Source organism: Nyctereutes procyonoides, unplaced genomic scaffold (assembly GCF_905146905.1).
Source record: "Nyctereutes procyonoides isolate TBG_1078 unplaced genomic scaffold, NYPRO_anot_genome, whole genome shotgun sequence".
NCBI classification, from domain to species: domain Eukaryota; kingdom Metazoa; phylum Chordata; class Mammalia; order Carnivora; family Canidae; genus Nyctereutes; species Nyctereutes procyonoides.
Window position 1 is genome coordinate 16,083,249 of NW_026575032.1, and position 9,987 is coordinate 16,093,235.

A 9,987-nucleotide genomic window follows, 5' to 3' on the forward strand; every position below is an offset into this window, starting at 1 on the left:
GTATAGATTGCTTCCAGTTTTTCCCTATCTGAAATAATGGGGAAAAAAGATTAATATCTTTATGCAGAAAGCCTGTGGTGTTTAGGATTATTTCCTGTGGTAGATTCTGATTCCTAAGAATTAAAATTAATGAATCAAAGGATATGACCATTTCATAGCATTTGTCAAGAAGTTGTACCAATTTACACTTATATGGAGTAGTGATATCATTAATTTACTTCATATAACTGGACCCACAAAATGAAGGTTACCCAGTGGCCCAGTCCAAGTCACAAATCTAAACTCAAGTCAGCCTGCATGGACCAGAAACACCTGTCATGGAATCCCACCATACACCAATCATAACCATCCAACTCAGCTTTAGCTAGCTTACCTTACCCTAGAAGACCGAACCTGCTAGCCTTATAAGGAAATCCCTGATCTTCTGAGCTAATCATGCTGTTTCTCAGTTGCTCCTTCTAAAGCTCTGTGAGACTCGCTCTTGCCCCAAATCCCTCGGGAAGAGCACTCCATTGCTCTTGAGGCACTGTACTTCCCTAGACATACACAGATTGGTTTCCCTTGAATAATGGACATCAAATTGGTTACTAAATTGTAGTTTTGTCATTTGATAGAGATAGTTAAGATAGATTTAGTGTCCTACAAAGTATAATTTAAGACCTGAAATTTCTAAGTTAGGTCTTCATCATTGAAATATTTAGTGGGGCATATGCCGGTGGCTCAGTCAGTTAAGTGTCTAACTCTTGATTTAGGCTCAAGTCATGATCTCAGGGTTGTGAGATGAGGTCCCACATAGGGCTTACGCTCAGCGTGGAGCCTGCCCTCACTACCTTGCTCTCAAACAAAATTTTTTTTTTTGAAAGAAATAGTTACTTATTGTTCATTATCTATATACTCTTTTTAGAATCTAAGCTCTACAAGGGCAAGAATCTTGGTTTATTGGTAGATCTCAAGCATCTCGAACAGTGCCTGACAGACGGAAGACACTTAAATATTTGTTTTAAGAACAAATGAAAAAAAAAAAAAAAGAACAAATGAAATAAAGCAGCCGCCTTCAGCCCAGGGCCTGATCCTGGAGACCTGGGATCAAGTCCCATGTCGGGCTCCCTGCATGGAGCCTGCTTCTCCCTCTGCCTGTGTCTGCCTCTCTCCCTCTCTCTCTCTGTCTCTCATGAATAAATAAAAAAAAAATTTAAAAAGGCTTTAAGAAAAGAAATGAAATAGGGAATGTTTATTTTTTTGATCATTATTATTATCAGTTCCGACACTCAAGCAGCTAGATTCCATAGCAGATTGTAACAGCACGGGTACAGCACGGGTAAATGAGGATGTTCCTATATTCATCCCATCCTCTGGTATTATTTACCATGACACAATTTAAGCTTTGATGACTTATCACATGCTTACTCCAAATATAAAAGTTGCACTTCCTCGGTTCTCATATATAGCAGAAACTACTAGTTGCCAATCTAATGTCAGGTTCTCTTGCTTGTTTGAAGACCATGCGCTCCACTAGAAGCCCTCATTTCTACTCTTCTCTAGAGGCCGACAGGTGTGGCCAAATGACTAATGAGATCTACATGGAACTTGTTGGAAGTCCTTTAAAGAAAGCTCTTTGAAAATGGGAACAAATAGCTGGTGTGGTCCTTTGTTTTCCTTCTGCTTCCTGCCTACGGTGTGAACATGATGGCTCCAACAGCCCTATCTTGAACAATGAGGTAAACTGAAGGCTGGAAACTCTGTTCAGTGGGTGATAGAGCAGAAAGATACAAGGAATCATTGTAGGGTTTTTTAAAAAATATTTTATTTATTCATGAGAGACACAGAGAACGAGCATCCCATTGCCACCAGGCATCCCATTGCAGGATTTCGTTTCCTTCGATGCCCGTGCTTCTTGGTCACGCTGCTTCAAAGAATGAAGAGATGGACCAGATGGAGTGTGGGCTGCAGAACAAAGTTTATTGAGTGATAGTACAAAGCTCCCAAAGGGGGATGGGACCCAAGAACGTTGCCATGGGGAGTTTCTATGTCTAGGGGTTTTTATGAGCTTGTGGGTGGGGTGTTTTAATCTGATCAAACATGTGCCTGTCATCTGATCAGGTCTTTGTCATCTATCACGTGGGAAAGGGTGGAGGGCTCCTTCCAGCGTGGTGTAAAATCTTTTAAAGGATGAGTTCCTCCAAAGGCGGGGATCCTTGTCTTCCAACTATCCATCATCAGAATCACAATCTCAGGTGATGTGGAGATGTAAAAGATTTCAAAATGGAGCAAGCAAGCCTAGCTAAGAGTTTCTTTTAAATAGGACCAGGAGGGGGACACCTGCGCGGCTCAGTGGTTGAGCATCTGCCTTTGGCTCAGGTCGCGACCCTGGGGTCCTGGGATTTAGTCCCTCATCGGGCTCCCCGCGGGGAGCCTGCTTCTCCCTCTGCCTGTGTCTCTGCCTCTCTTTCTCTCTCATGAATAAATAAATCTTAAAAAGAAAAAAAAAAAACCTAAACTGTTTTCAGTTTCTTTAAATAGATTAGATAGGCCATAAGGGAGGAATTTATGCAAGTCATCACCTGAGAAACTATGAACCCTTTGCCAGGGGCAGGCTCTCAGCCTGGACTCAACTCTCTTCTCACCAGGACACCTGAATGACTTTTCACATTTCTCACTTCAAAAGGAGCCAATTCAATCTGAGGACAAGTTTCAATTCCTCTTTTGCATATTAACCCAACCAATCCCAGTTGACCGACTTTCACATCCCTGTTTGGCTCACTGATCCTAAATAAGGATTGCATTCGTGACCTTTCATCTTCATAACTCTGCCCCTTCTTCCTCTTCCTCGGAACACAAGTCAGGTTTCTACCTGAATCTGTCTCTGAATCACAATTCTAATTGCCCAAAAAAATCCCCGTTTGCTTAAATGGTCAGTGAATTCTTTCCTGGTCAACCACACCAACCCCTGGACTGCCTGCTTCTATGCTATTTTAAATAAGAAAAAAAAGGAAGCACTATCTTTATGTTTTAAGCCAGTTATTTCAGGTTTCTTATCAGCTAAACACAATCTCAAACCGATGAACTAAATAGGCTGTCCTCTTTGTAAAGCTTTGAAGATTTCAGTCATACTATGAATGTTCTTTAAAAACACAGAGAAAAAAGAGAGAGAAAAAAAAAGAGGAAAAATAAAAACAGAGAAAAAATTAAAAAGTAAAAATACAGAGAAATGGGGACGCCTGGTTGAGCGTCTGCCTTCGGCTCCGGGTCCTGGGATCAAGTCCCACTTCGGGCTCCCTGCAGAGAGCCTGCTTCTCCCCTCTGCCTGTGTCTCTGCCTCTCTCTCATGAATAGATGAAATCATTAAAAAAAAAAAAGGGGGGGGGGAGAAATGGACCACGCCTCCAGCCGCACCAGTGTCTCTCAGCATTACCTGCTCTGGACCTCATTCCTCACTTTGGCTCAAAAGGGACTCCAACTGCTCCCACTACCCCCGTGGCTCCTGCATCTGTGCCCACTCGTGCACATGCTGTAAGCAGAGCTGCTGCCCCTGCTGCCCCATGGGCTGTGCCAAGCATGCCCAGGGCTGCATCTGCCAAGGAGGCATCAGGCAAGTGCAGCTGCTGTGCCTGATGTGAGGGAGAACCTGTTCCAGATGTAAACAGCAGCATGTACGAACCTGCAGTTTTAAAACATTTCTCACCTTTCTTCATTTCGTTACCCTGTTTGCTACATTCCTTTTTCTATGATATACATGAATTATAACAAAAGTTGGTGACTTAGAGATATTTTGCTTTATGTACTTATTTATTAAAGAATAAGAAGAGCTTCTTATTGAGCTAATCGCCAAGTTTTAATTTTAATCATGAAAAACAATATTTGGCCCATAAATTGGAAGCAGGGAATAATAATTTCATATGGCATCATTGAACCTTACCTTGCAAGAGTAAGACCATGAAATAGCTTTGGATGTTACAGTTCAGGAATAAAGAGGAAATCTGATGATTCCTTGATGCCATGAAGAATAAAAGATTAAAATCTAATTTCTGGTCATGGACTGCTACAAGAGTTTGTCCATTACTGAGACAAAACAAGGAAAGGTTTTTGAAATTTGCTTTTATATTTGTAGCTGTGTAAGTCTGTCCTCCAAGAAGTAGAGGCCAAGTAATTAACCTAAAATGAATGAATGTGAAACCTAAACCAGCCACCCCCACCCCCCCACCCAGGTCTACAGTAACCTGACTTAGTGTTCCATTGTCTTCATTGGCATAACTGTACTATTCCAGAAGCCTCTTGTCCGGGCAAATGACTTTATTGTTCATTCAGGAACTTGTTTGAAAAATCATCAACTGGGGGCACCTGGGTGGCTTACTGGATTAAGCATCTGCCTTGGGCTCAGGTCATGATCCTGGGGTCCTGGGATGGAGCTCTGCATTGGGCTCCCCACTCAGCTGGGAGTCTGCTTCTCCCTCTCTGTGTCCACATGTGCTCACTCGATTTCCCTCTCAAATAAACCTTAAAAAAGAAGAAAAATCAACTCTTTAATAGAAACCGTTGACATTTTTCCTACCACCACTCTTCCCCAGCCTCACTAATCCTTCCCCATTTCCACCAATCCTAAATCACTATATCACAAATTGAACCTGACTGATCTCCTCCTTGGTAGACCTGCATTTAAATCAGAGTTCAAAATCTCCATAGAAACAGGCCTCACCCTTTCCCCTTTGGGACACAACAAAGCTTTCTGGAGGTGGTAACTCTCCTGTGCAACAGTGAGCAACAAGCTCAGTTTCATCTTGTTGAGATTTGTGAGCTGGCATTTAACACATGCAAAAGATTTGTTAGGGCAAGGTCTGTGAAGGGAACAGGAAGGACTTGGAGGAGGCTGAGAGAGCGGTCATCCTACAGCAGGTCTGAGGCAAGATGCAGAGAAAGTGGGCAGGGAGGAAAGGAGGAAGGGACGGCAGGCAGCAGTGCCGTTCTCAGAGAATTTATAAGGCCTGTGTGGAGTTACCGAGCCAAATTCAATTACTCCGCAAAGTAGTCCTACATTTTGCAGGAATCTGATTTCTTTGACCTTGGCTCGCTCAGGGCACATCAGCTGCGAGCTGGACGCATGTTATGGGAAGCAAGACCCCAGCCCCACAGCAGTTATGGGGTCCAGAGCAATCAAACCTGCTTGCAGTTACAGGAGATGTGAGACACATTCTCCTGACTCAGGATGCCTGATGATCCAGCCTCTGAAAAGACAACTTACAAAAAGTGTGACCTTCTGAGAAAAAAGCATATAATGAATGAAAAAACTCCAAAGGAGTCTAACATAGATATTCAAGTGAATTTATTAACTATAAAAAATCTAGTCAAAACAATTGGGATTTTTCTGCATTTTTAAATATGCTCAAGATAATATCTGTTATTAAATTCAGTTTATTGGGGCACCTGGGTGTCTCAGTCGGTTGAGTGTCTTTCTTTTGATCTCAGCTCAGGTCTTGATCTCAGGGTTGTAAGTTCGAGAGCTCTGCATTGGGCTCCACATTGGGTGTGGAGGCTAGTTAAAAATAATGAACTCACTTTATTAACTGTTAATAAAAACGAAAGAATAACTTAAAGTGACAACTTGAGCGTTGTTTACCTTGTTTCATTTTGTTTGATTACTAACCAACTGATGTATTTCCGATCTTTGACAGTGCTACCGACTGGTGTACCCCAAAATTCATATGCTGAAGCCCTAACCCCCAACATGACTGTATTTGGAGATAAAGCCTTTAGGAAGGTAATTAGGGTTAAATAAGGTCATAAGGATAGCGCCCTAATCCAAAAGGACTGATGGCCTTATTAGAAAAAGGAGAGAGGATGCCTGGCTGGCTCAGTAGATAGAGCATGTGACTCTTGATCTTGGGGTGGTTTGAGCCCCATGTTGAGCATAGAGATTATCTGGAAAAGAAAAAAAAAAAGAGGGAGAGAGATTTCCCTTGCCCTCCAGCCTTCACCGTGCTCTTTTTGTGTAGCTTTGCTTCAGACAGCTGATGTTAGTAAACAGAGATTAGCTAGTAGACAGAGTCACAGAATTCCCAGGCCAACAATGGCGCTAAGCACAAAGTCTCAACAGCAGAAAAACTACGTCTCCTACGTTTAGTGGGCACCCTCTCCTCAGCTTCTATTTTGAGGTTGCTCCAATATCAAGAAACAAAGAAAACTCACTTGGGGCTTTATCCCATTGTTTTTCATGGACCTCCAGCCTTCCAGCCCCACTAATCCGTGCAATCTGATTTCCTCCACCACTCCCATGCCTGTCTACAACTATTCACAGTAGCTAAAGACCCGCCTTCTGTCAAAGGATTCAGTCCCCACCTTGATTTCTTGGGAGTGTTCATCATTACTACATCCTTCTAGAAACTTTTTTTAAGATTTCATTTGAAAGAGAAAGACCAAGAGCCTATAAGCTGGAGGGAGGGGCCGAGGGAGGAGAAACAGGCTCCCCACTGAGCAGGAAGGGACTCGATCCCAGGAGCCTGAGATCATGACAGGAGCCGAAGGCAGACACTTAACAGAGCCACCCAGGTGCCCCAAAGCTTTTTGCCCCCTTACTTTTAGACACCAGCCTCTCCTTGTTCTCCTCTGACCAGGTGTCGAGTCTCCCTTCTACCAATCCTTAAAGGTACGTGTTTCCAGGGATCTCCTCCTTAACGCTTTTCCTGTCTCACTCAAAAGACTTTTTGTGGGTGACCTCACTATCCAAGGCTTCAGCTCCGGAGCTCTTGAAAGTGCTTGCCCCTGACCCTATGAACTCCAAGTCCATAGTTTTTATTTGTCTACAAAGTGACTCCACCTGGGAGTTCCATGAGCACATCACGATTATATGTGCTGACCTTCAGTGCTCCCTGGAGAGCAGCATTTCCACCTCTTTTCCTTATTTGGTACTGCTTTCCACCCTCACCCAAGTCAGACCTAGACTCTGTCCTTTCCTCCCTCGACCATTAGATTTAACTTGCCACTCAGCCCTGTGGTTCCTGTTTCCATCATAGTTCTTAAAACCCTTCTCTTTTCCACCATCACTGCCCCCAATTTATTTGCTGAGAGAGGAAGAGAGATGTGCGTCAGAATCACCTGTGTTGTGTTTTGTTTTTTAAAAATAGGCATGCTTGCCCTGCCTCTCCTCCTGGGATTCCCACCCAGCACATGCTCTTCCTCACCTGCATTTTCTTACTCTTCCCTGGTCTCCAGTCCATCTTCCCACTGCTGACGGCATGATCTTTCAAAAAAAAAAAAAAAAATGCAACCAGGATAGTGCAAACGATCTGCTTATTTTTTCAGAGGTTCTTCAGAGCCTTCAGGATAAAGTCCAAACTCTACTGAGAGCCTCTCACACTTTGGTTCTTGCTTCCACCTCATCTCTGCCACTCCCGTATGGGCACCCTGCACTCGAGCCTTATCAAAGCGTGGTACTTGCTGTTCCTGGAACATCCCTCCTTTCTTTGCCTCGCTCTTCTCAGGGGATATCATCCCTCATCCCTTTCTGCTTAGAAGTCACCTTGTTCCAAAAGCCTCCCCTGACTTCTCCAGGCAACTAGGTATTTCCTGTGTCTCCATGGTATCTTGCTCCTATCATGATTCTGTATTTACTATCGGGTAATTATATTCGTGTTTATACAATGTCTCACCCACTCAACAGTGAACAGACTGTTCAGTCCATTATTGCATGCCCTAACATAGGGCCTGGGGCATACCGTGCACTCAACAAATGTTTACTGGATGAATTTTTTAAGTAGGTTTTATGTTTTTCTGATTGTTTAAAATAGACAGGGTTAGTATATCATAAAAGTAATAGTACTGATGCACTCCCAGCGTAGAATTGTCCTTTGAAATCCTTTTAATGAGTTTATATTTGAACAGCACTTAACTTTTCAGAGCACTTTTCCGCACTTATGAGTATTTCCAAAAAAAAAAAAAATTATGAGTATTTCCAAACATAGGGAAAAGAAAAAGAATCGTAAATGAACACCCACATACCCATTACCTAGATTCTAGTTCAACATATTGTTATATTAGCCCACTTTTTATGGGCTAATTTTCTTATCACCTTTTATTTCATGTAATGACTGAAGTATGATTCTATGTTTTATAGATAAGGAAATGGAGACCAAGAGAACTTAAGGATTTGCTAAGGAGATTATCTCCTAGAGTTGTGATCAACTTGTGCCAGGTGACTCATCCATACCCTGTGGGTATTAGACCTATAACCTGGGTCTGAAAAATGTTTTGAATATCCTTGCTAATGAAAGGCTTCCAATTCCACAAGATAGGAGAAATCAGGGAAATCATGGGAAAACCAAGAAAACATTTCTGGCTCATAACTCATTGAAAGAGGAATCCAGTCTCGGGTCACCGTCCCTCCGCTTCCACTCCTGGTCAGCCATTTCCCGCCCAATGGGAGATGCTTCTTCCATCCATTCTTCTGCAATACCAGATGCTGATCCAGAAAGATCCTTCATCTCAGCTGGTCTATTTTCTCCCGCCTTTCCATGTGGCAGAGACACAAGACCTCCATTTAAAACATGACCCTTGGGCAGCCCGGGTGGCTCAGCGGTTGAGCGTCTGCCTGCCTTCGGCCCGGGGCGTGACCCCGGGGTCCGGGATCGAGGCCCACGTCGGGCTCCCTGCATGGAGCCTGCTTCTCCCTCTGCCTGAGTCTCTGCCTCTGTCTGTGTCTCTCATGAATAAATAAAATCTTTAAAACAGTAAAAATAAATAAATAAAACATGACCCTCCTATCTCTGCATAGCTCACAAAACATTACCAAGCCACGTTTCCTACCCAATCACGCCTGGTATCACCTGTGCCATCCACACTAGGGTCCATCTATGCATCTGGCTCCTTAGCTTCCATCCTACAGAGCTAAGAGTCCGGGTTTCCCCGAATTCGCCGCGGGCGCTCTGCTCCTCTCCTTTCCCCGCACCCCGCTCCCCGCCCTCCCCGCCCTCCCCGCCGCCTTCCCGGTGCTGAAACCTACACCCAGTCAAGGCCCAACTCGAAGGCCGGTTCCAGGAAACCTCCCGGAATCCTCGAGCCTGGCTTTTTCCCCTCTCTCTTGAACATTTTACTTTCAAAGTCTCCTTTCTTTTTCCCCCCTCAAGCCTGTTGTAACCTCTACTGCGAAGCTCGGGGATCTTCCAGCGCCGGTTTCCATCAGAGCCTTGCGGCCTGGTTTTTCTTGCCACCTCGTGCCCCTTTGCGTGAGTAAAACGCGGCCCAGGGGAGAAGCGCCGGCCTACGCGGCTCGGCCGCAGCACCCACCCGGGCCTCGCGGGCGGCTTTCGGGGACCCGGGACCCGGCGGCCCCTCCGCCCGCACCCGCACGCCCTCCCCCGGGGCCCCCCTCCGCCCCCTCCGCCCGCACCCGCACGCCCTCCCCGGGGCCCTCCCCCGCCCCCTCCGCCCGCACCCGCACGCCCTCCCCCGGGGCCCCCCTCCGCCCCCTCCGCCCGCACCCGCACGCCCTCCCCGGGGCCCCCCTCCGCCCCCTCCGCCCGCACCCGCACGCCCTCCCCCGGGGCCCCCCTCCGCCCCCTCCGCCCGCACCCGCACGTCCTCCCCGGGGGCCCTACTCCGCCCGCACCCGCACGCCCTCCCCGGGGCCCTCCCCCGCCCCCCCCGCCCGCACCCGCACGCCCTCCCCGGGGCCCTCCCCCGCCCCCCTCCGCCCGCACCCGCACGCCCTCCCCGGGGCCCTCCCCCGCCCCCCCCGCCCGCACCCGCACGCCCTCCCCGGGGCCCTCCCCCGCCCCCCTCCGCCCGCACCCGCACGCCCTCCCCGGGGCCCTCCCCCGCCCCTGCCGCTCGGGCGGACGCGGCCCCCACCTGGACGCACACGTGTCCCCGGGGCCACAGCCGCGCGGCTCCCGACGCCCAGCCTGTGGGCGGTTCCATTGCCGCCAGCGGAAGGGGAGGCGCGTCTCCTTAAAGCCCTCTCGCCGCCCCTCGTCCGCCGGGGCCGCGCACAGCCTCCAC

At 47.1% G+C, this 9,987-nt stretch overlaps 1 long non-coding RNA gene across 3 annotated transcripts; it reads right to left on the reverse strand.

Moving 5' to 3' along the window:
- Positions 1-1,792: 1,792 nt before the first annotated feature.
- On the reverse strand, positions 1,793-9,903 carry LOC129504356 (uncharacterized). 3 transcript variants are annotated; one of them, XR_008663338.1, is made up of 5 exons: positions 9,838-9,898; positions 8,335-8,707; positions 7,173-7,231; positions 4,352-4,494; positions 1,793-1,944 (listed from the first exon to the last, which is right to left on the reverse strand). It is a non-coding gene; the product is annotated as an uncharacterized LOC129504356 (long non-coding RNA). The 3 variants fall into 3 exon arrangements; XR_008663337.1 differs by lacking the exon at positions 8,335-8,707 and having other exon boundaries at positions 9,838-9,903; XR_008663339.1 differs by lacking the exon at positions 9,838-9,898 and having other exon boundaries at positions 8,335-8,909.
- Positions 9,904-9,987: the final 84 nt, after the last annotated feature.